This window comes from Mauremys mutica, chromosome 1, assembly GCF_020497125.1.
Source record: "Mauremys mutica isolate MM-2020 ecotype Southern chromosome 1, ASM2049712v1, whole genome shotgun sequence".
In the NCBI taxonomy this organism is placed as follows: domain Eukaryota; kingdom Metazoa; phylum Chordata; order Testudines; family Geoemydidae; genus Mauremys; species Mauremys mutica.
This window is the reverse complement of record NC_059072.1, coordinates 33810678-33836997: the sequence shown is the minus strand read 5'-3', so window position 1 is coordinate 33836997 and position 26320 is coordinate 33810678.

Below are 26320 nucleotides of genomic sequence, written 5' to 3'. Positions count from 1 at the left end.
ATAGAATGAGAGAAACAATAAAACAAGAAATAACTTAAAGAAGACTCTAGGAAGGTGCACAGCATATATCTCCTCTATAATGTACCACACCAGCACTGCCTCAAAAAATGACAGCTGCCTTGTGAAGACAGGGAGTTCCTAGAAATGTAGTGGGAAGAAAACAAAATCACAACATGTATATGCTAGCACACACAGACATTTGAATTTTCAAAGTTATCTATTAGCCATACTACACGATTAACCAAACTTCTCTTTGGCAAAAGTTAAGACAAACACATATCCTAATAGTCAGGGGTCCAACCTGTGGCTCTAGAGCCACATGCGACTCTTCAGAAGTTAATATGCGGCTCCTTGTATAGGCACTGACTCTGGGGCTGGAGCTACAGGCGCCAACTTTCCAGTGTTCAGGGGGTGCTCTCTGCTCAATCAATGGCTCTGCCAGAGGCCCTGCCTCCACTCCACCCCTTCCTGCCCCATCCCCATAGCCTGCAGTCCCCTTGCTTCTCCCCCCCCCAAGTCTCCTGCATGCCACAAAACAGCTGTTTGGGATATGTGGGGAGGGGCTGCTGGTGGGTGGCAGGCACTGGAAGTGGGGGTGGGGAAGCTGATGGAGGGCTGCGGCTGTATTACTGTGGCTCTTTAGCAACGTACCTTGTTAAATGATGGCTCCTTCTCAGGCTCAGGTTGGCCACCCCGCTAATAGTAATTAAAGAGAAACAGGATGTACCATGATTTGAAGATGAAACCTTTTGTCCTCAAGTGTAACTTGCCATGTGGTTCTAAATAGCAGTCCTACAAGTCTCATGGAGGAAATGAAATTTACTCACCCCAGACTGTTAGATACCATCTTTGCCAAGCAAAAATTCCTTTCTGAGTATCATGAATCCTAAGTGTTTGGTCTCACATACGTAATAGCTACAAGACCCGAAGTGTTTACTCAGATAAGTAATTTGGCTACAGACATATAGTGTAAGTTTTAGAGTCCAATGAATGTGTAGTTTTGCCTTAATGAAAAAAGAGATTACAGTTTCAGAGATTCTAATCACCATACAAATACACAGCATTCTTGGATCTGCATATTCACATTTCTATAACCTCTTTCTTTAAAATGGTTCTTAGAAGCAAAATGAAAAGTACATGCTTGAACAACCAAGCACTATCAAGATTTCTTTGGTGTAGATAAGATCAAAGGATTTGCATTGCATATAATAAGGAATGAAAAGAAAAATACACTGACCTTTTCACAGTATTTTACAATAGGAAGCTGTTTGTCACAGAGAAAAAAAATCAATATTAACGTACAAATGTCAAATAAAATATTTAATGTTTACAATTCAAAAGAAGAAAAAAGATGTAGAGTATGAAATGCTTCTCATGCACACACACACACACAAGAATGAACTAAAATTAGACTTAAATGCTTACAATATTAAACCAAAAGATTTTGTTATTTGAAATAAACAGGGAGGTAACCATATAAACCTTAAAGAAGATGCCCAAAGGATACATTAGATAGAAAATAGTTTTTATGAGTACTCTATATTCCTAGCTAATTCCTCTTTGCTAATAGTAATATTACAATACCTGAACCTGGTAAAAATTTTACAGGCCAATTCAGAGAACAAGAATGAAACTCTTTTTTTTTAAGTTAAGCCCCAGTAAAGAACCCCTTTAAAAGCTACCATAGATTGTAAAACTTTATAGACCTTTCTAATCTCCTAGCATGAATAATAACTACGGACCTATACTGAAAGTCCTCATCACATGAAACTTCCACTGAAGTCAATGAAAATTCCATGGAAGAAAGGCTTGAAGTATAATGTTCTAAGTTTCATTTGTTAGCAGCCACAAAACCTACACTGGATCCAAGAAAGCAGAATATTGACTTTTTGCAGTCTGATGCCCTTTATGGAGTCAATTAGCCAGCTGTAGGGACTGTCGAGCAACAGAATCGGTGTCCTCCATGCAGAAGATGAAGAAGTTATTTATGTGATGTACAGAAGCCTCTCACCTTGTGTAATGGGGTCCATAAAAGCCATACTGAGCTTAGGCAGGAAGGGGAGGGACGCCTCTCCTGTTTGCAGGCAAGCAGCTCAACGACTCCCACACACAGCTGCCAGAGCTGTCTATTATGGAGCCAGGCACTTAAAGCTGTGTCCAATAGAGAAACAAGGCTTACTATAAAGGAGAGTGTGCAGAGAAGCAGGAGGCAAAAAGGCCTGGGATGGTGTGATGTGCTGCCTGCCCCACACTGGCGTGCAAAGGGTTAATAGAGCCATAGGGATGTTGCACAGGAAGCAACAAATTGGAGAGGGGCTGCAAGGAGCAGCCATCAGGGCCCAGTGGGCCCACATAAGAACTGCAGGGCAGAGCTCAAGGAGGGAGGACTGGAAGGAAGCTAGCACCCTGGACAGAGCAGTGAGAGGAGGCTCCTGGCTGGCTGCTAGGACTGGCATGCTGAGGCCCTGAGATAAAGATGACGAAAGTGCTGGGGCTGCAGGAAAGTGGCCTAGGGAAATGTACTGAGGAGTTGGAGGGGACACAGCATGTGGCTGCCATCTACAGGTCAGTGGGCTAAGACCCAGAGAAGTGGGTGAGTAAGGGTACCCTCCCTCACTCTCCATTGGGGAAGTGGCTGGATAGATGACTGCAGGTCCCCCAGAAGAGGAGAACACTCTCATCTGAAAGTCTCAAGAAATCCCAAATTATGTTTTAAACAACTTCTTATCCTGTCCCTATTTAAAATATTAAGTGGCACTCAAACTCCTATTCAAAATGTTTTAGAGTTATCTATAATGAACATGAAGAGGACTGAATAAATGCTAGAACTTTCTTTGGGAAAGTCCTCTGTCTATTCATAAGCAATAAGAATCAGAAGCCAAATTCAACATGGGTTTAGATCAGGGATCTCAAATTCAAATCACCATGAGGGCCACATGAGGACTAGTACATTGGCCCGAGGGCTGCATCACTGACACCTTTTCATATAAATATATAAAAGCCCCCCCCCGTCTCCAGCCCCTCCCTCACTCCATCCCTTCTATGAGGGCCCATCCCTGCCCCACCTCTTCCCACCCCTTCTCTGCCCCCATTCCAAACCCTTCCCCAAAACCCCGTCCCGGCCCTGCCTCTTCTCCGCCTTCTCCTCTGAGCATGTGGCTCCTGGCTCCTCCCCCCTCCCTGCTGGCAAGCGCTAAGTACCGCCAAACAGCTGTTTGGCAGTAGGAAGCGCCTGGAGGTAGGCAGAGGAGCGGGGATGCGGTGCACTGAGGGAAGAGGGGTGGCGGGTGAGGGGAGCTTGGCAGCCGCAGGAAATAACTCTGGGCGATGTGTTTGAGACCTCTGGTTTAGATGGACACAGAATCACAGCGAATTTGGCCCCAAAAACCTAAAGGCTGGATAAAACCCCATATTTTCAAAGTCTAACATGAATTAATTGTTACCACTTTATATATCCAGTAGTTAATCTCCAAGATAATCATTACAGTATATTAGTACATTGAATTATATGACATTATATAGAAGAAAATTCTCAACAAAAATGAGTCTTTTTAAGCCTGCTAGTCCTAAATATGATTAAGGTGTGCTTTTTTCTATTAGGACAGAAAAGGAGCAGCAAATTACCCACAGCACCTGCAAACTGAACAGCAAACCCATTTATTGACCATCTAAATTGTCTCAGAGCAGTAGGAGACATCTCAAGTTTATTCATGTTATTTACATGGGTAAATATCAAGAAAATAAGGCTCTCATTTACAAGAACTCCCAAGTGGTAACTGCATAGAACACCGAAAATAATCACGCTGTCAGCTCACTCTGTAACAACAGATTGTTTCTAATCTACCACCTATCTAACATAGCTAATAATATCTGACTTGTAGTGTGCAGGATAAAACTGATTTCTAAAGTTAGGGTCAGACTCTTCCACCAGAGTGTGACTGAAGATGAAAAATTAAGATCTACCTTTCATGGAAGCAATTTAAAACAAGTTCACAAGATTATTTTTATAGTCCCAACAAGTATTTTGAACAATAGTTTTCTTGAGCCAAAGGAAAGCAGCAGGAACCTTGGTCATCTTTTAAAAGAAGGGAAAAAACATAAGCGTACTTCATTTCTGATTAGCACAATGGAAAATTAATCCTGCCTGTGTCATGATACAACGCTAGGCATTCAAATCACATAAAAAAACTCATTTTACCATCTATTACAAAGCTTATCAAGTTTAGAATGGTACTATATTATTAGCCAATCTGTAAAAAGAATCGTCACATCCAGAAAAAGGAAAAATGATTAGTTTTAAAAGCTATATCTTGTCATATAAACCAAGCAATAATAGAATTTTGTTTGAAAATGCAACCTAGCTGATTTTTGTCCTAATTAAAACACCTGCATGAGGTGCATAAAAATGTGTCTGGACCATTTTCCATACCTTTTCCTTATTTTTCTTTTAGTAAATTTATGCTCATGAAAGATATAGTTTGACTGTCCTGAAGATCAAAGTGCTCTATTTATAGGGTGTGTATGTAGATAGTGTAAGATCCTCACCTCCGCTCTTATGCTTTGTAAAAGTGCTGGAATGGTGTTGAGTGGCTCTAAAAGCCCCATGTCTAACTGGGGGAGAATCTGTGGATGAGCACTGTAAGGCTGCTTCCTGACTGCCCCTTCCCAAGCTCCAGAATAGGGACCATGTTATGTATGGTGTTAGCCAATGGGGACATATGGGGCTTAATGGAGGTGGTGCATGCAACACTGTGGCGATTCCAGGCAGCACAGTGTGGCTCATAGAGTAGCCTGGGAAGGCTACAATAACTTAGACAGATCCCCAGGGCTTTCTAAGTTACACTCGGTTTCCAGATCAGCCCAGAATGCTAATTTAAAGCCATCTTAACCTACCCATCCTCCGGTCTGCAAGTTCTTAGATTCATAGCACAGAATCTCACCCCAAAACTTTATGTTCTTCAGGACAGTGTCTTTGTGTACAGTAGCACATTGTGAGTGTTACTGGAATACATATATATTATAATAGATAAATATAAATAATAAAAATTAATCTCTGCAGAACGGGGTAGTGTGCATACTATGGTGTATGGTATGTACACTTACTGTATAGGCAGTAAGACCACAAAGACCATTTCCAAAGAAGAGAGAATAATGTACATTTTCTATTACCATTCAATCTTTGACCTTCCAGTTGAGATGGAAAATAATGTTCCAATTAGCACAGATTGGGGTGGGAATAGTTTTTGTGATGCTGACATCAAGTCCTCTAGGGACTGAGACTAACAATTTATTTCACGTAAACCAGTCTTTAGATAGAAATGACCTTTGGTCACTAGCGTGAACTAGAAACCAACAAGTGAAAAGCTCTCTAGCCCATTTCCAATTTCTAGAGCCACTTATCCACTCTTTATTCCCTCCAAATAATTAAGCAAAACACAATTTTTGAAGGTCCTTTTCAAAAAATATTGTCTTAGAAAGTATTTGCATCATGCCTTATGTGCATTCAGAATCTATACATTATCACTTTTGTTCTGAATCTGAATTACTGTGAACGTGAATCATCACTTTGGAAAGAAAATAGGAAAGGTTACAAAATATGTTAATACAGACAATAATATTAATGCATGTATTAGGTTCCTAAAAATAAATCTAAAGGCTTTCAGTGGTTTGGTCTAATGGCTCAGTATTTCCATAATGTTTAATGATTGAGAGCCAGATTGTGCAAGGTACTGAGTGCCTCCAGACTGTTTAGCATTTCCCAGGAGCTTGTTTGTTTCCTTGTGTGATCAATTTCTGAGTTTGAGTTACAAAATTTGAGGTATATTTCATAAAAAAAAAAGACTTATTGCAATGTTTGAATTCAGTGTTGTTGAACTGGGACACTGTTATTCCATATTTTGCATTGCTACAGGTTGAAATAGGGAGACAAATGATAAAGGGATTGAGAAAGTTGGAACAACCATCGTTCCTTTTTCCCCCAGTTTCAACATTGAATTGACTTAGGTTCACATGCACAGATTTCTACACAAGCATATAGAGAGTATTTAATTGAGAGCACACTATTATTTCAGATATCAGACAGAGGTACTGGGTCACTTCTGTCTACGTTCTTATGTCAACACAAATATTTTTAACAAGGCTAATTCAAGAGACTACAGGAGTAATGGCCTTCTCTATTACAGAATGTCAACAAAACAGTGTAGATGAAAAACATTGCCACATTGTATAATACTGTCTCACACTATCCTTGACATTTATATTTTGCTTTTTTGAGCATATAAAATGTGCATTAGTACAAGATGTCCCTTCTAGTTGCCAACAGATTCTAACGGAACATAGAATATTGCCCCATATCACAAAGGGCAAAATTGTGTCCTTCCCTGTGGGAGAGGGTGAAAGAAGCCTTGTGTTCTTGCACATGATATGAACACAACTGTGTGAGGAAGTGCTGTGTCCTACTCCCTGCTAGTATCTCCAAGGATACCAGCCCCATATCCCCCTACTCTCCTCCAATGGGCTGCTGCAGAATGGGGAAAATGCTGCAGCCTTTCCCAGCTGACAAAAGTATCACTGCACCCTTCCTGGCAATCCCCACAAGAAATTATCTCTAATTTATCTGCACTCATCCAAAATATCTTTAGTTACAAAAAACAAAATCTAGCCTAGAACAACACATTTCATTCTGACACCTAAGTGCTTAGCCTTAAGACTGAGCAAAGCATTCACAACAAAACCATTTCACCCAAGATTTTCACATTTCATTTCAAATTTATCAAAGTTGTCTGATTTTGTGGAAAACCTGCACATTTTTTGCTGTTGTTTTCTTGACAAGAGGATAGATTCAGAACAACAATATGCCTCATTTTGCTCAACACAGTTTTTAGAATGCATATAATTAAAACTTTCATTTATATTAAGTTTTTACTGAAACAGTTTAAAAATTTTACATATTTCAATGATCAAATTTAATAAAAAGCAGCATTTCTGTACCGTGAAATGGTACAAAACAAAGTTGTGACTATTAGTTCACGACATTTGGTTTAAAAAAATCAATATTTTTGAAAACCACTCCTCAGTACTCAGGCCCCAGCATTAAAGAGCTCTAAAGCATATTTTTACACAGAAATGTACTATGTTTGATGTTTGTGTGTTTGGTTTTTATATTTTACCTCAAAAACAGTTTCCATATGGATAATTTTTTTTATGAATTGCATATAAGGTACAAAAATAATGAGTTAATTTCTTTTTAAAATACTCAGTTTTCATTATTATTGTTTTATTTATTTATTTGTGTGTTTGTTTTGCTGAACAAAAAGAACTCAGGAGAGTAAATCCTTTATAGGTGGGTTGATTTTCACCCTTGTGAATTACATGCCTCTTCGTGCCCCAATTGCTTAAAAATACTAGTGTGGCACTACCATTATAGAGCAAAGTCAGGACAAGTTCACTAGATACAGACTATTCAAACACTATGATGCAGCTCCTGGTGGCTTGATTTTCCAAGAATCATTCCCATAACATTTGAAATGAAAAGCAGAAGCCTTTGCTTTGAAGAAGAAAACATTAACAAATATTATGTCAATTGAGCAGAATGTAGTGGGTTAATTGCCCTTTTATCTCATTTTATGAAGCCATGTAACACATTTTTGTCCTGTTTACCACAATGTAGCTGTCCCTCTGAATTTCTATAAAAAAAGTTGCATATATGGGTTTTGTTGAAGTGATAATAAAGTACCTTGCTTGTTACTCTTTTTTAAATTTTCAGCTGCAGCAATATTACAGATCATGAGTTCTGTGCCAGCCAGTTGGTAGCACCTAATCAGCCAGGTAATAATTTACACAGTGATCTTGAGGTGAGCACACCTTATTCAATGCATCATTGCTGCAGAGCTGTCACATATTTCATACACTTGTTGAAGGTTCAGGTCCATGCCCTGTGTTTTAAAGCTTACTGAGGCATCAGGTTACTCTTTTCTCTTTTTTTTTGTCCTCTAGCACTTCCAACTTCCAAGGAGGATGGAGGGATAATATGACATCTTTCTTCAGAACATTGTAGACCTTCATTGTTCACCTTCTATCTATTGCAAAGCTAACTGACATAACAGCAAAATACCATTAGTCTTGCATGCACCATAATTTTTTTCCTAATTATTCTTGACATTTTTGTGTAATAAATGGCTTCAGAATAAAATAAAAGTGTCTTTAGCCAAATCTTGCTCCTACCTCCATGGAAGGGCAGGATTTTGGGAGCTCAGTTCCGTGGAGATGCATTTAGCAGCATTGTGTTGGAGGGCAGGAAAAGCTGAGGTGGTTGTGGTGGATTCCTTAGTACATAGATCCACTGGCCAATAACTCTCTGCAAGAGAGCATGGGGCGAGACCCGTGGAAGCTACTCTGCTGCCTGCATTCTTTTTCACACTCATGACTATCCCCCAGTACCTACCCCAACAACTTGGGAGGGTCTTTTAAGTATAGGTATTAAGTTACTATGTAGAACTGTCTTTGCAAGTAAGACTATGGCCTGGTCTACACTGGGGGTGGGGGAGGTGGGATCGATCTAAGATATGCAACTTCAGCTACGAGAATGGCGTAGCTGAAGTCGACGTATCTTAGATCGACTTAGATTGATTTACTTCGCTCCCCCGTTGACTCCGCTTCTGCCTCTTGCCCTGGTGGAGTTCCGGAGTCGACGGGGAGCGCGTTCAGGGATTGACGTATCACATCTAGATAAGACGCGATACATCGATCCCCAATAGATCGATCACTACCTGCCGAATCGGCGGGTAGTGTAGACATACCCTATGTAATGTGAGTTTGGTTGTATGCAAATACCTATGTATAGTTTCTCAACATGCCCAGTTTACCCTAGTTTCTCCTAGAAGCCTGAGAAGAGTCTGTGTGAGAAGAGTGCTTGGTAGTTAATAAAGACACTGCACCATTTCTGCTGGCAATCATGACTCCTGAGTCCTTAGTAAACATAGGAAGACACATTTGACTAAATTATGTATGAAGTTGTCTATATGCTGCAATAGGGACTTACCTTTTGGAAAATGGGCTCTTTACTGTTACTTAACTGTCTAGTATTATCATGCACCACTACCTGAATAAAACCTGGATAAAACCATTACTATTCAACCATGTGTCATAGTCCATTTACTGCCAATTTTATCCCTTTAGTACGAACCTTTTCTGTTCAATGTAGTTGTAATGAGAAGCTTATAGACAAGGTGCAATAAAATACAAATGCTTCAATCACATTACAGACAAGTAACAACTTTAGGAGAAAATAAATACAATATCAAATATATAAAAGAGTTCCAACAGCTTCATAGTTATAAATACCTACAATAAAAATAAAAATATTACTCCGATTTAGTGGAAGTAATTATTGGGTGGCAACTTAAATGGGATGAATAAACATGGGAAATATAATTCTTACTTTATGGGAGGTTTTTTTTTCTCTTTCCCTTTAAACTTTTTGATTTGAATGTGCTTTATGTTTTTATTAGTGTAAACTTTTAAATCAAATTATAGCATATATTCTTTAGAATTTGAACAATTCATACATTACAGTATTTAATTTTTTTCTAATAGTGGTGATCTGGGAATCCATAGGCTCATTGCAAAATCTTTTTTTTATGTTGCATGACATTTTGTACTGTTGTGTATTACCTCTATGTTTATTTCCATCGATCATACTTAAAGTAATAGAGCAGACACCTCCCCCTCAACTCATACTCTGAATCTCTTATTCTCAGGAGACATCTCTGTTGCATAGTCTGTATTTGTTCAGAGTGTGAAACTTTCATTGTTATAGGCAGAACAATTTACCAAGGATCATGGTGGATTCTTCATCACTCTTTATGTCAAGCGTGGATGATTTTCTAAAAGATATACTCTATAAATTATTTCTGGAAAGTTCATTGGCCTGTGTTATATGGAGGTCAGACTAGATAATCACAATGATCACAATTCTGGCCTTGGAATCTATGAATCTAAGTTCTTCATGTAGAATTTTTAACAACCAAGCTCCATAGTGAAGATTGAAGAGGAGAATTTTTATTAAAAATTGAGGAGAATTTTATTTTAAAAGAGACAAAACACCAGGGAATTTCCTCTGGATAACACGGAGCTAATTCTGCATTCTTGAAAGATATCTCAAGCACTTGTTTTATGTGGATGTTGCAGCTTCTTTATCTTGTCTTCTCCAGCTTGCTTGCATTTTTAGTCAGCTCCTTCAAACGTAACAGTATAATGTATTTGTGATTCGTTCACTGAATGTTTTGATTCCAAAGGGTGGACATATTGTATTAGTTTTCTGTTGTGATTTTTTTCAATGTAGTGTGTAGGCTGTTGGTCTCAGACCTCAACAATCAGACTGAAAATTCAGAGACAGATTCTCCTGTCACAATGGTATAAATTGGGAGAATTTTGTAAAGTTAGTGGTGTTTGGAATCTGAAATCCGGACTCAATTCAGGCTCTACCACAGGCTATCTAAGGGTATGTCTACACAGAAAAATGACCTGCGGCAGTGAGTATCAGAGCTTGGGTTAACTGACTTAGACTCATGCTATGTGGCTAAAACCAGCAGTGTAGATGTTCCTACTTGGGGTGGAGCCCGTAAACTGAGGGTTAGCAAGCGGGGAGGCTCCCAGAACCTGGGCTCTGGTTGGAATGGGAACATTGACAGTGCTATTTTCAGCCCCAAGGAGCAAGCCTGTGTCAGCTGACCCAGGCTCTGAGACTTGCTGCCTTGGTTTTGTTGTTGTTTGCTGTGCAGACATAACCTAAGCCTGGCTCCTGACTCGGGTTCTCGGCTCCTTTCTGTCCACACATAATCAGTCTGACTTGGGTCAGCAAGCAGTCAGGACCTGGGTCCTATGACCCCGCTAGGAACGTGGATCAGGGACATAGTCCCACTGTGATTTGGGTCCAACCCCTCTCATTTTGCAGTACCAAGCCACAGACCTTATGCAGAAGGTCTGAGTTGTGCAGTATGGACACATTAGCCCAGGTTTACAATGCAGTGATGATACTTAAGTGCAGACTTGAAAACATCAAGTCCACAAGGCTGGGTCCCACAGACCTCAGTTTGCAAGGCAGTGTAGACATACCCTTACTGTCTTTGTGCCTCACTTACCTTGCTGTAAAATGAAGTTAATATTTCTGTACTTCACATAAATACATTAAATGATTGTGAGCCACTTGGATACTCTGGTGATACATGTACCCAAAACAATAGAAATGTCATCTCACCTGTAAAATTTCTTTTCTCAGTAACAGAAATTCCAATAATCCAGTAAGTGTGCATGGGTCCTTCCTTTCACTAGATCAGAAAGCAGGACCCCTGCTGTAAACCGGAACAAATTGATTTCACAGCTAGAAAGCAGCACCATCTAAACTGCTGTATTAGTCAGTGAAGAAACCATACACATAAGGTATCAACTACATACTTCCTAAATCAAGTATTAGAGGGGTAGCCGTGTTAGTCTGGATCTGTAAAAACAGACAAAGAGTCCTGTGGCATCTTATAGACTAACAGAAGTATTGGAGCATAAGCTTTCATGGGTGTCTGACGAAGTGGGTATTCACATATGAAAGCTTATGCTCCAATACTTCTGTTAGTCTATATAGTGCCACAGGACTCTTTGTTGCTTCCTAAATCAAGATCACCCAAACTGGTGAGTCTGGTCTGCCACACATGCTGATATTAAGAAGATATATTTAGAGTTTAAAAGGCAAACTTCCTTCTCTTATTCAAAACCCTGGAAAATACAGCATTGTTTTCCAATAAACAGGGCACTCAGTTCTAATATTTTTTTAGCTGGTATGATAGGTATCAGGAAAGTTGTCTGTGTAACTTCATATCCAGAACTGCCTTGAGTCTCAGTTTCTTGGGTACTATTGGGTGAGGGGTTGGGAGAGGGAAGAATACATCTTTCTCCATGGAACTGGCTCCATTTCTCTGATTTGAATGAAGCACTCAAAGACTTGAAGCCTATTGGCATGTTTTTTAGGGTTTCAGGGGGCTGAGAACTGAATGAACCTCTTTTTTTATTCTTATCGGTAAAACTAGTCAGAAAACTGAATTTCTGTTCTGCAGAAAATCCCAAATTTTGAAGTTTGTTTTTGTTCTGAACTGGAATGAAAAGTTGAAGTTCTGAAATTTCTGAAAAATGTCAGTTGGGAAACATTGAAACATTGAAACATTTTGTTTCAATAATGTCAAACCATTTTATTTCAATGAGGTAAAAACAGAATAGAAAATACATATAATAAATTACATAATATATATAATAGATAAGATTAAAATTAACATTGATATAGTAAAAAGTAAAAATGAAATTAAATGAGATGATAAAGTTTAAATGAAGCATTTTTACCATATTGAAACTAGAATGTCAAAATAATTTGTTTTGTCAAAAAATTTGCCAAAATTGTCACATTCTTTCGAAATGTTCTGATTTTGACTAAACTGCATTTTCCCATGGCAATCTGTTCCATCAAAAAATTATTAACCAGCTTTATTTTAACAGGAAGGTCACTGAACAGCCTTTGTTCATGATTTGTAATATCCACTTGTCTGAGAGAATAAATTCCCATTTCATGGGGCTAGGAATGGCTGGCTGTATAGCATATAATCTTGTCTGAGGCTTCCTTCCCTATGATGTTTTTACCATGAGTTCTGTCTTTGAAATCCTTAATCTCTTCTGGAGTGTTTAGTATGGTGAGAGGATCAAAAGGAGCCTTTTGGTTTGCTAATTGGGTTGAAATTCTGGCTTCACAGCAGTCAATGGAAATTTTGTCAGTTGATTTCACTGAGGCCAGGATGTCACTCTAGGTCTTTGCCTTTAGATACTCTTGAAAGGGGCTTAGTTTCCTTTTGTTTGAATTCACCATTAACTTTTTGTTTTGTTTTGTTTTGTTTTGCCAATCAGTTAGTCTTCACAAATTTTGGTCTAGGCCAGGAGTTGTTTAATATGTGTTTCCCCTGCATCTATAGCCAGAGATGTCTCAGTGCCACTGCATTTGCTGCCATTGTACAAGCGAAGTAGCTGATGGTGTCCATAGAAGCTTCTCCCATGAGATAATGAATAAGGACATCTTAATTAGGAGAAAATCAATTTCCTTGTTCTCTGAGGATAGTCTTCCTTGTTCTTTAGTCCATGTGATTACCACTGTGGCAAAGCAATTGGAGCCTGATGGAGTGTAAAATGAGACTGATTCTGCCCCCAAAATCTATTCCAGATCTACCAAGTTCTTTCTGCCTGTAAAGTTATTAGGGAAAAATTTCTCCCCTCTCAAGTATAATGATGTTCTTAGTGGGTACAGGATGTATGAGCAACTCTGGTGTCAGCATTAGATGACACAGCTGACCCTTACTTCAGGAATATTTGACATTTGGAACTTTGCTTATTGAGACATCTGCTCTTAGAAGGCTGTCTCCTCTTCCCTCCAATGACATTATTGGCTATATTCTGAGGTATCCTGGCTTCTTTACTCAAGGATGCGTTTACCACCTTTCCTCTGGGGGAAATAACTTATGTATGGTCTCAAACACAACAGCTGGGAAGCTGTAGGGTTTCAGTGTCTGATTCCACAGGTTTGGGTGATGAGAACTGTGTCTGGTTTTCATCAAAGAGGAAGGCACAGAGAAGAGGAGCAGGGGAGAGAGGGATACTGGGGTCTGGGACTTGGATTTGTTTTATGTTCAGATTTGTTTTTCATTTTGGAGATCCCCTGGCTGGAGTAGAGGGGCAGGAGAGTGTTTCTGTGCACCATTAGTGAACCAGAGGTGCCTTGAAGTTTAGGCTACAGTGATCCTTTGCTGTCCAGTCAGAGTCAAAAGGGAAGGAAGTAGGAAAGTGCAGGCAAACTCTCTTCTGGAACAGGAGTGGCTGGGAGTTTGTCTAGCACTGGAGGATCCAGAAGGAAGGATTCCAGCTCATTCCCCTGGCATGGTCATGAATCATTTAAACACTATTGGTGGGTTTTCATGCCATTGATGACAGGAACAGATTGAAGCAGTTCTGACTTACTCACTGTGCTAGCTGCATTTCCTTAACCCTTAGGGGCAGAAAATCTTCTTTGCTGCCCATTCTGATTTGCACAGATGGATAATGGCACCCTGTGCACTGATTAGAGTTAGCCAATCCTTATGGCTCAGCAGGGGCCCATAGGCCCTTGCTGGTGTGGGGACTAGAGCTGGATCAATCAGGCCATGTTGGTAACCATCTTTGAAATATCCTGTATTGAAGACAGAGTCCCACAGAATATTGAAGAAAGGGGAAACATGTGCTCTCAAAATGAGGTTAACACGGCTTAGGATGTATACCGGAAACAACCCTACTCCAGGGAGTTGCTGTGAGTATTGTGCTACACAAGTCCCTAAGTAGCATGGCAGCATGCTGGGTGTACCACAGGGTTGGCGGCAAACACTGCAGGTACTCCAAGCATTAGGCTCTCCAAACTCTAGCCCTTGGTTGGTTTCCCCAGGAACAGTCCCACTCTTCAAATAAGAAAAAGGGTTTCTTCACAATGGTTGCCGGAAAGCAAGGTGCAAGTACATTCAACCCAATGACTATTAGAAACGTTTAAGATAAACCCAAGAGCTCCCAATCCAACCTCTAGAGGCAGTTCACCTGGGGGTATAAAAGGTACTATGGTCTGAGTGTAACCACTTTGCACTGTTTTCTTGCATGCAGGCTTCAGCCCTATATCTCCCTGCCACAGCTATCACTGTACAGGAACACTTGCATAATGTTTCTGAGCCAATGGCAGCAACAAAGGCTGGGTTCAATATGTCTAGGGGTCCTCTAGTAAAATAAGCTATGGCTCAGGGTCCCACCCATACTTCTTGGGCAACTAAAATATAACTTCCCCGGACACCTTTGCTGTGAGTTTTTTCCCACTCACAAACATGCAGGAGTCCTTGGGAATATGGAACAACAAACACCTTTTTGTCTGGGGGAAAAGGAATACTTAACAAAAGAAATATGATCAGCATATATAGATTGATATACCACAAAACGAGACACCCAATCAGTTTATCAAGAGTACCAAGTATCAATTGTACAGCTTGCTGAGATCAGGTCACCCAGCAATCTCCACCTACCTAAAACTCCACTCATGAGCCCAATTCAATTCAATTCTAGTCCAAGATGCCAGCAAGCACCTCTCCTCTGTCTAGCTGTTCTAGTCGAGTGACGTATATGACACCAGGTACCTCTCCAGTGGGTAGCTACCTGGTTCAGTTCTGTGACATCAGCTCTGCCATCAGCTCTGGTCAGTCCTTGCTGTTAAGTCAGCTCTGTGCTTCTGTCACTCATCCAGTTTGGTCTTACTGCAATTTTATCTCTGGGCTACCAGTTCATTTTGGACCACCACCACTAAATCACTCCACAGGAAGTTCAGAATGTCTCGATGACAAACTCAGAGCAAACCTTCAGAGAGAGTCTTTGCTCACTAAACTAAAGGTCCTAGTCCCTGGGAGAGTCTGCTCCCCTCTCTTTATTGAGCTTGAATCTCATTGCCTAACCGCTGCCTGGGAAGTCAGAGTAAAGCACTTTCTTCAGGGGATATCTTGCACAATTCCTATGTTCCTTTGACAGTACAATCACAGTCGCAATCTAGTATCATTTCTACAATTAGAATATAGGCAAATTCCACTTAAAGCAATAAAACATAAATAAAACATAGTATGTGGGACTATGGGTAAGCAACATTAACATTCATGTAAATGAGGCTGGCCAGACCTGGCTTTTCCCCTTTTACCTGTGGAGGGAGCAGAGAATTTCATCCCTCTGACCATCTAGCTCTGGGATTTACATTTATAATCTCAGGCACCACTGTGTGGCAACAGTTGATGGTGTAATGTAGGCCACTGTGAATAGCCATTTTGCCCCAAAGAGGTAAAAAAAAATGTTCAGAGGAAAAAATAATTGTCTAATGCTCATATTGTAACTGTGTGATGTTTGTTTCCTCTCTTTCATCTTTTAACTCTGTTATAACAGTTAAAAAATTATCCCAAGACTTTTAAAAGCAAGTTTTGCTGATTTTTTTTGGAAGGTTGTGCTTATTATTATTCATTCTTCATCAGGAATATATATTTAAATTTCATCTCACAGTTCACACACAATGTTTGCCTGATTGCTCATTTTTTGTGGTTTCAATTGGTTTATCTGTCTGTGAGGTCCTGCAAGCAATTCTAATTCTCCTAGGCTAAGAAGAATTCATGGGTAATTTTCTTTGGTACCTGAAAGATTTATGAGTGAAATATTAAACATGAATAGGAAACTGAGCTAAATAAATCACAGCTCAATCCAACACATATATTACAATTTATTTATAAGTGAGTTTGGTATTTAGAGATGCTAGGCACAATGCAGCCTTCTCATTTGTTGTAAATGGTGTCATTCAGTAGTCCGGAGTTTTCATCAAGGCACTTCACCCACCTGCTTCAGTTTCCCCATCTGTAAAATGGGATTAATCCTTAACATGAATGGTTTGTGGATTATTAATTGTTAAGTCATTGAAGTGAATTGCTATATAATTATTAGATATTGTTGTTGATGATTCCCAGCATGCAAGGCTATAATTTGCTCCTCCTTTGTATTTTGTAGCTTCATTTAATCAGAAATAACAGTACCCTCCAAATCGTGTTTTGGAAGTGAGAGCTATATTCTCATCTCGGCTGATTAGAAGCCTGCAGTAGAAGACTCACATATGGGGAAGGATGGTTTTATTTTTGTAAAATCTTCCGGGCTAGATCATGTCACTTTCCTTTATAGAGGGTGGAGCAGAGACTATCCCCATGGTGATTTTTGCCTGCCTAAGTCACAGTTTGTGTGCAAAGGGGTTCTGCATTTTGCACCAGCCATTAGACGGCCACAAATTGCTTATCCTTTTGCACTGGTCCTGGTCTAAGGGTGAGTGCAAAGAGGTGACAGTGCCATGACCCCATCTTGTCCCAATACCTTCAAGGCTAGGTCGAAACAATCTAGGGTCAACACCCCCCACATCGTTCTCCTGCAGTGCAGGGGGTCAACTACTGAGCTAGGGCAGGGGCACACTACAATGCCTCTTTGAGCAGACTGGGGCCTCCCTTCTCCCTTGAACACTGCTCCCTGTTTTCAGATGGCATCTTCAGGAGAGAGGACTTAGCCATTCAATGAGAGGATTCTGTCTATAGGGGACTCCTGCTAGCCCCAGCAAAATGGTTGACACTGTCATGTATTGTCAATGAGGTTTAGAGCTCACACGCCAGTAGGGTTGCCAGGTGTCCAGTTTTTGAACAGAAAGTACTGTCGAAAGGGGACCTGCACAGTATCTGGTCAGTACTGGTGACTGGACACCAAAAGTCCGGTTACTGCAGTAACCGCAATTGGCCTCCGCCGCTGGGAGGGTGGGAAAAGCAGCAGCTGTTGGAGGAGGAGGGATCCTGACAGCACACAGCGTTTGAGGAGTGGGTCCAATGGCTGGGCTCACCACCCATGACAGTCCTTCCTGCCTTCTCAGCCTCCCAGGGCCCTGGCTCTCTCCGGCCCTTGCTACAGGGACCAACCTCCCACCCCCTGCCAGTTGGACAGGCAGGTAGGCTCCACATCAGCTCCTCCCAGCCCAGCTCTGCACGTGAGTTCTGGGGGAGGGGAAAGCAAATGACTTTGGGGGGAGTGAGCGACGGGGCTGGGGGGAAGTGAGTGACAAGGGGGCCTGTAGTATCTGGTTTTGAAAAATTGGAAAGTTGGCAACCCACTCCAGCAAGATAAGTGGGGCAGGTCACACCTCACAAATATACTCATCCAAACTGTCTGCAGACCCAGGAAAACATCTCTGGATCAGTTACAATGCTTCACATTAGCAAGGTAGGTTTGTAATCATGAGGGCTAGAAATACACTATGCAACTTATTATGTGAAAGCTGAGAGTCTAACATCATCGCACAATTCTAGGAATGGGGATGGGGGACAAAATATTGACCTCAGACGTCTATGACTTAATCCAGCCAAGAGTTTCTCCCTTCACAATTTCCAGAATTTTGGTCCCCATGGAGAAGCAGGACTGAGGTGTTCTGGAATGCAGGGAAGACAGGGACTGCTGTCCTGGATGGCCCTTGTGCAACCACACTAGAGTGGGGAGAATATTGTATTGTGTGCTCCTCCATGCCTGCAGACCAACACAGGAGCTATTCACAACTTGGCTTGAAGAATTTCTCCTACAATTCAAGATGTGTTAGAATTTTCAGAATCTTTTCTTTTTACACAGGACTTACATTAGTAAAAATCAGATATGTTCTTTGTACAAGACATAAACTTTGTAAATAAACATATCAGAATTAGAGAGTGCTGATTTTTTGGTAGTGAGTTTTAGATTTTATTTTTCACCTTAAGTCCACCATTGTTCTGTTGGCTTCAAGGGTTCAACCTTTCTCTTTTTCCTGCTCTCTTTGTATCAAGAGGTATGATATTCTCACAGCCACTAGTTCTCTCTGTCTGCCAGCTACCAGACTTTCTTCCTTCCTACAGGCCTTGCTGTGTTCTCTCAGCCACTTTCCAATTTAGGTCAGTAGTTGACAGTGCTCCTGCACTGCTTGCCTCCCACTACCAGGATGCATAATGCTCTTGACAACTTATTAACAAAGATTTTAACGCTGCTAAACCTTACCTGCTCTTTCTTCTCATGCGTCTCTGCAGCTTGGTTGACTCCTTTCATAGAAATGTACGACTGGAAAGTATCTCAATAGGTCATCTAGTTCAGTCCCCTGCACTGATGCAGGACTAAGTATTATGAGCAAACTACATTTCAAGCTCTCTCTGACAGTTAGCCTTAACTGAGAACTCAGATGGCAGAAAGTTTAGTTCCATTGCGAAATTATGAACCCACACTGTGAATTTCCCAGCATGAATTTCTATAGGGTGTAATCAGAACATACTAACATGATGTCTCCAAAAACTCACTGTCTATCATAATTATTTTTCTAAGTCTAAGTATACATGGAAGAGGGTTTTATTTTTTATTTATTTTTTAATCTTCACAGGATGTCTTCTTGGACATACTAGACAACCACCCTGTGATATTTAAGAAACACAGCCTGGCCCTAGTTTTCCAATACAGCCAGGTGATTCGGGGAAGTACTATTTTGGATAGGCATCACTTCTGAAAAAAAAAAGCGAAAAACATGGCTGTATAGAGGTTCTGGCATGGTTAGTAAAATATTTGATGGAACACTAAAACCATATTATAATATTCCGCCACTAGGTGGTGCCGTGGACAACATTCCTTACCTGAACTGGTAACAGCCATACCTGACAGTGCATTAAAGTACCTTAAAGAGAGCACATGTCTTTTCATCTCGCTATATAAAATGGAAGCCTGACTGGCAAGTAGAAGCCCTGCAACTTACCATATATGAGGAGTACATAACAATATTCTCCCTTCAAATTACTGAGAACCCCCTGTGATAGGGTGTCCATCCCACACAGGATCGGAAGGGGTTATGATGACCAGGCAGGCCAATTAACTCCACAGGCTGCACCTGGAGGAGCAACAAGGACCAGGAAACTAATTGAGAGCAGGCTCAGATGTGCAGGAACAGGCAGGGCCTGTTTAAAGCCAGGTAGTTGGCAACAAATGGGGCTGCTGAGGATGGCAGCAGTCACTTCCTGGGAAGAGGGAGCAGGGTTTAGGAGCTGGTACACCCAGAGTGAGAAGGGAACTAGGTGTGGTAGGAAGCAGTTCAGGGAAGGAGAAGTAAGGGCTGAGAGAGGAAAGGCCAGAACTGCTGAGTTGAGGGTCTCTGGACTGGAACCGGGAGTAGAGGGTGAGCCTGTGTTTCCCTACCAACCACTGAGGGAGTGTCACTGAGGCAGCAAAAGGGAAGACTGCCTAGAACCCCTGGGAGAAGCAACTTTGCTACCCTGGAAGGGGAAGGAACACTGAGCCATGTGGTTTCTGGGGCTGAAAGAGGGTGTGCAGACCAGCGGGAGAGACAGTGTGCAAACTGCAGACGGGGGTGTTGACCTCAAGAGCTAATCCCCAGAGTGACTAGAATAAGGCGCCAGACCAGTGGTGAGTGCTGTACCCCGTGGCACCCCCTATTTTTGATGGTGCCTAAATATTATGTATAACCAGGTAGCTTGTACATCTTTACCAGCAGCATTACACTCAAAGTGGAACTTAAGGATCTGCTTTTGCGTTAGCTATTATAGGCACTTCCCAAACTGAATGGGCCCTGCATGAATTCTAATCCCTTTATCATGGATTTAGTTCATCTTAAAATGATGATCATGAATCTCAGTGGTGTATGAGGGCTTGCAATGGTGATTAACAAAGGCCTGTTGCTATTCTGAAGTGCACTGAAGTATGTAATTAAACATTTTTTTCCAGATTGGAGCTGAGTTTTGAAATAAAAGTTGTTTGATTGAAAAGACAGCTTTATGAAATGGTTGAGTTCTCCCCAAGCCACAGCCAACTTAAATGAACTGATGGTACAGTCAAAGCTGCTTGAGTTTAAACGACCGGTGTGACCAATGCAGTGACAGGCATTCAACTCCTCCAATGTCCTTCAGTCTGTGGTAGAGTCACACTCATTTAAACATGATTAAGTCTATGTTTAAAAAATGTCCCTACTGTCTCTTCTGGATATATTGAAAAGGAGAATGGCAGCATAGATGGTCCTTCTTAAAGTCTGAGAATATTTTTAAAAGTCAATGTGAAAGAGATGATTTAGTGCTGCTACCCAAATATGAATCCCATTAGTGTCAATGGATTTACTCTAGATGTACACTGGTGCAACTAAGCCAAATCTGACACACATGGTCTTGGTTATGGTGTAAATCTCAGATAACTTTGATGTCACTAAGTTCAGAATCACATAGCTAATTTTTCTGCTAGCAGAGTGGAGAGTTAGTCTATGCTATAGTTGTATTCATAAGAGTGCACACATGATTGAATTTACTTTTTCAGGCTTGCAATAGTTTGTAAAAGTCAGAAATGGGCTGGAACAGAGGAGATGATTAATCTAGAGGCTTTATCTGAAGACAGCAAGTGACACTAGTCAGCAAAAGCTGATCTGTGATTGGGACAGTATGTACCCTTATGTTAACCACTTTTACAAAACTATGCTAAATCTTGTAGAAAGTATGCCTGGTGAGGTATCATTTAAAAGCTCATAATCTACTGAACAGTATTGTCCTGGTAAAATATGTGGTAACATTGTACATAAAACTATATGATTCAACTATATGACTTTATTGAGACATGTTCCAAGTGTAGGGAAACAACTTCAAAATAGTTCCCAAAGAGAAAAGGCTAGCCAGTGCCTTAGTCAGGTGTTAATATAATCAAATGAACTGGTTACCTGGTTACCCGGTTAAGCAGCCATTCTTTGGCAGGAAGAAGGGTGTGGGTGAGAAATGTACATCTTGGCAAACAGACTTGCGTCTCCTGAACCTCAGTGGGAGATGATTCTCGAGGAGGAGGAAAAAATATATGTAACCCCCAAGGAGATTACATAGATTCCTGGAGCTCTGTCTGCTGGCAGCTCAGGGAGGAGGAGCCAAGGCAACCTCAGAGTCTGCCCAGCAACCAATAGGGAGTGGAGATGCCCCTCCCAGGGAGTTGAGGAGAGAGAGAAGCCATTTTGAGAGAGGCTGGAGCCAGCCAGGGCAAGGGCCGAACTGGCTGTGTGGGGAGCTGGTGAGTCCCAGGCCTGCAAGCAGGGTTCCCCCTGAGAACTGGCTTCTAGGGACCTGACACCAGATCCCCCAGCTGGGTTTTCCTCCCCCACGGATGATTCCCAATTGTTACGTTTGCTGAAAAATTTCCCCAGCCAGGCTGGGTTCGCCTCCAGCTCCCCTGGTGAGACCAGTCCCCACATGGTCAGCGCTGCTAGTCCAGGGCTGATTCCTGCCTGAGGAGGATCCCTGCCAGCGGACAGCAGCCCCTGGAATCGTCCAGCGTCATCCTCAACTCTGAAGATCATTTGTGGAGTTCGTGAGTGCCTTGTCTTTAGTTAGTTAGTCAGGGAATTTGTTTTGGGGACCCTCTACTCCCTGAACTGTGTCCTCAAGCCAGGGAGTCAGGGTTTGAGGATTTTATAATCTACCGCTTATTACACCTGTGGAGGGATTCACTTGTGGGTCTTTTGGGCTGTACTGAACCCAGTCAGCTAGCCTGCTAAACCTCTGCAGAGAATTGTATAGGTCATCAAGGGCCCCAGCAAAGTACACATACCAACAGGACACTAGTTTTGCATTTGTTACATCCAGACACGGGTATTTTAAGTGTGGGCACCGGTGACCCTAAAAATAGTGTTTCCCCTGTTATGTTGTATTTGTTGCCTGTTTAATATAATTGTTGTGTTGAATATATTTTTATGTGTTGTGTTATTTCTTGGAAATCTCCAACTATCTGGCAAATAAGTGGGGATTCCTCTGTAGTCAGAATTTTCCGCCCAAGCTGCCCTGGTGACTCTGCCAGGAAGGAGCGAGGGGGGTGGAGGCACCACCAACTAATTTCATAACCAAAAAAGATTCACCCTACTGAATGGGTGGCGGGATCCAAAAGAACCCAGACCTGTCCATCAGAACCTGTAAGTGGATTGCCAGTAAAGGAGGTAATCAGGTGGAGAGGGGCGCTACATATAAAAATGAGGAACAGAGGCCCCAAATCACCTTCTCCTCCCTTTTTCCCTACCCATGACATCCACAATGCCTGAAGGAAAAGGAAAGGAGCATTGGACTGGGGGAGGAAAGCATCCCTCCAGTAAGACTGCCAAAAAACACGTGGGGTGAGAGCTATTTTGCTTTGAATTTATTTAGACTAAGTTAGACACTAGTTGTGTTTTACCTTTTATTTCTTTGTAACCAATTCTGACTCTTGTGCCTCATTGATTGTAATCACTTAAAATCTTTCTGTAGATAATAAACTTGTTTTATTTTATTTAAACCAGTGAGTTTGGATTGAAGTGTTTGGGAAACTTCATTTGGGATAACAAGATTTATGCATTCATTTTCTCTTAATGTGAGCTTGTATTGTCCAGAAGGAAAGACTTGGACAGTACAAAATGCACATTTCTGGGGACAAATCTGGGACTGGAAATTTTCTGGCATTACTCTGCAATATAATTCAGGAAAGGCTAGCTAAGGGGCTCATATAACTCAAGGGGGAATAGTTTACAGGCTAGAACAGGGATTGGCAACCTTTGGCATGCGGCCCGTCAGGGAAATCTACTGGTGGGCCGGGATGGTTTGTTTACCTGCAGCGTCCGCAGGTTCGGCCGATCGCAGCTCCCACTGGCTGTGGTTCACCATTCTAGGACAGTGGGGGCTGCAGGAAGTGGCACAGGCCAAGGGTGCTGTAGAAGGGGAGGGACAGCTTTGTGGTTTGGGTATTGGCCTGCTAAGCCCAGGGTTGTAAGCTCAATTCTTGAGGGGGATATCTAGGGCAAAAATCTGTCTGGGGATTAGTCCTGCTTTGAGCAAGGTGTTGGACTAGATGACCTCCTGAGATTCTATGATGCTATTAATTATTTTAGGTGGGGAGCAATAGCTCAGTGGTTGGAGCATTAGCCTGCTAAACCCAGCATTGTTAGCTCAATCCTTGAGGGGGCCATTTAGGGATCTGGGGCAAAAAAGAGAGAAAAAAATACTGTCAGGGAGAGTACTTGGTCCTGCTAATGAAGGCAGGAGACTGGACTCAATGACTTTTCAAGGTCCCTTCCAGTTCTATGAGATAGGTATATCTCCATATATATTTTTATTTATTTATACAGGAAGGCTTATGTTATAGAACCAGAATGGTAATAAAGCAAACCTCAAGAATGGGAATGGTGCAAATGCCTGTGTATGTGTGTGAGTTGATTGGGATGTCAGAGGGGAAACTGCGGCCAGGAGGATGGAGGTGCCAGGCCTCTGGGCTGCCATCATATCAGAATTGGTCATTTGATTCAAGCACAGGTCAGAACTTGGGATCCATAACTCTTTATAGGCCCAGCTTACCCTGTGACAGCAAGTTATTCCCTAACTGCCTACTTCAGGGGTTCTTGCACCATCTTCTGAAGCAGCAGGTACTTGCTAAGATATATGGACATCTCCTTTCTAGAGCATTCCTGTAACAGCATTGATGGAGCACTGTTAGAGATGGGATAGTTGACTACCTGGCCCACTGACCTGATCTGATATGGCTATGCTGAAGATTCTATCTTGTGGCTCTTTAGACCTTACTAACAGAATTGATAAGTGCAATACCTTTATTGTAATCATTTTTCCAATGTTTTTATTTCAATCTTGCTTCACCTCATCAGGGATTTCTTTTGCGCTGCTGAAGACTAAGAGCAGCAAAATATACTTATGCTGGGGCAACAGTTAGGCCCATCCCTGCACTTTTGTGATTTCTTTTAGTAGCAATGAAAGGGAAATGGATGTCAGTAGTAAGTGAATGTTTTAGTGATTCATTGAACTCTGCTAAATTCCAGAATTTCATATGAGTCATTGGAAGCTGTTGTGAAGTAAACATGGTGAGGAATCCAGACACCAACTCAAAATAAACCATGTCAGTAAGAAAATGGGTGAAATTCTGGCCCCACTAAAATGAGTGGCAAAACTGCAGTTGACTTTGATAAGGCCATGATTTCTTTCCTTGTGTTCATGAAAGCTATGGTTGATTTTGAAAAGGAGAGAAAATTACTCACCAGATGGTTAAAGGGATGCAGGAAAACACAGCATAATTACCTAGAAAAGAGAAAGCAGCTTTTGAAATATGTTAATATATATGTCTACCTCGAAGGAATCTAATGTATGTTCATTCTTGATGTTATCATTAAATAAATACAGTACTTACAAGATTAACTGTAATCTTTTATGCTTGTTCAGTATCTCTTGTATTAGAGGTCATATAGAAACATGCCTTGGAAATTTAAAATTGGAATCTAAGGATATCATGTAGAAGTCTGATTGTATTGATATTCTGGTCAGGAGGTCAAGAGTAGAGATCAGTTGTGAATTAATAGTGAACTATAATTGCATGGTGCTTCAACTAAAAGGCAAAATAACAAGCACATTACCTGACCACTGTTTGCTCAGTGAGAACTCCTATTTTGACTTTGGTTACAATGCAAATACTCCTCTGTCTTCCCACTCTCCTAAGGAGCACATATCACCCTATATTCTTTCTCTCCACAAACAAGAGAGCCTACGTGCCCCTTTGGTCTTTCCATTCTGAGGAAAACAAAAGTCATCAGAAGCTAGGACACCTTATTTGTTTTCCCTACAGAACTGTACATGTCCCTGCAATCTTTATTGTGTTGGAGATGTCAGTTTCTGCTAAACTACTTTTTTCTCTCCATTATTTATCTTCCTTAAAAAATACTACTTTTCGTAGCAGGCTTTGTTTGAAAATTCTGATGCCTGGTCCCAGGGAAAACAAAACAAAAAAACAGGGAATCTTTTTCTCAGTAAGAAAGTCTTTGAAAACTAAGACTGTCTTTAAGAAAATAAATAAATTCTGCATACTCCGATAACTCATCCATGCTGATGCTATCCCCTTTATTTAGCTAAAGGAGAATAATAGATTGTGCAGTTTATAGTTTCCTTCATGCCTCATGCAACCACTTTTAGATTTCGTAAGCTCCTTACTTCTAGTTCCCAACATATGTATACTTATAAAATATTCATCTAGAGGAACCACATTAGACTCGCAAGCAGATTTAAACAAGTGCTCTATGGAGAGGGGAAAATACTGCAAAGACATAAACACTGCACAGTTACACAGTAAATAAAGTAATAATAGAGAAATATGATTTCTGAACAAAATACATCATTTACAACTTCATGTAAGACCCAGATCACAAACAGGGAGCAAATATATGTAATTGGCTGTGCCTCTCCTGAGGGTAGAGACTGATAGTAATTGTTATGCTAGTGTAACACTCTTTAAGGACAGCTGCGTCAGAACGTGCTACCTCAGAGGGTATTTGATATCTCCAAGCTCTACTTAGTGATGTGCATTCCAAATAATCTGTGCCTTTACTTCTCATGGTCATATTTGTTTCTCCCAAGATGCTGGCAATACCACCATTTAAAGTGTCTTTACTGCTGAAAACTTAAATGGTGCCCAATTTATACAGAGAAAAGCTTTGTATTCTATATATCTCTGAGACAAGCAACAAGTTAGGCAGGTTAATGCTCTGGGCTCAAATATTAATTTAGCAGTTACAGTTCCGGTCCTGTTAAAATATGTATTTTGGGCCTGATCCAAAGCCCATTAAAGTAAAGACTCTCCATGTGAATGGTCTTTAGATCAGTCCTTTTATACATCTGTG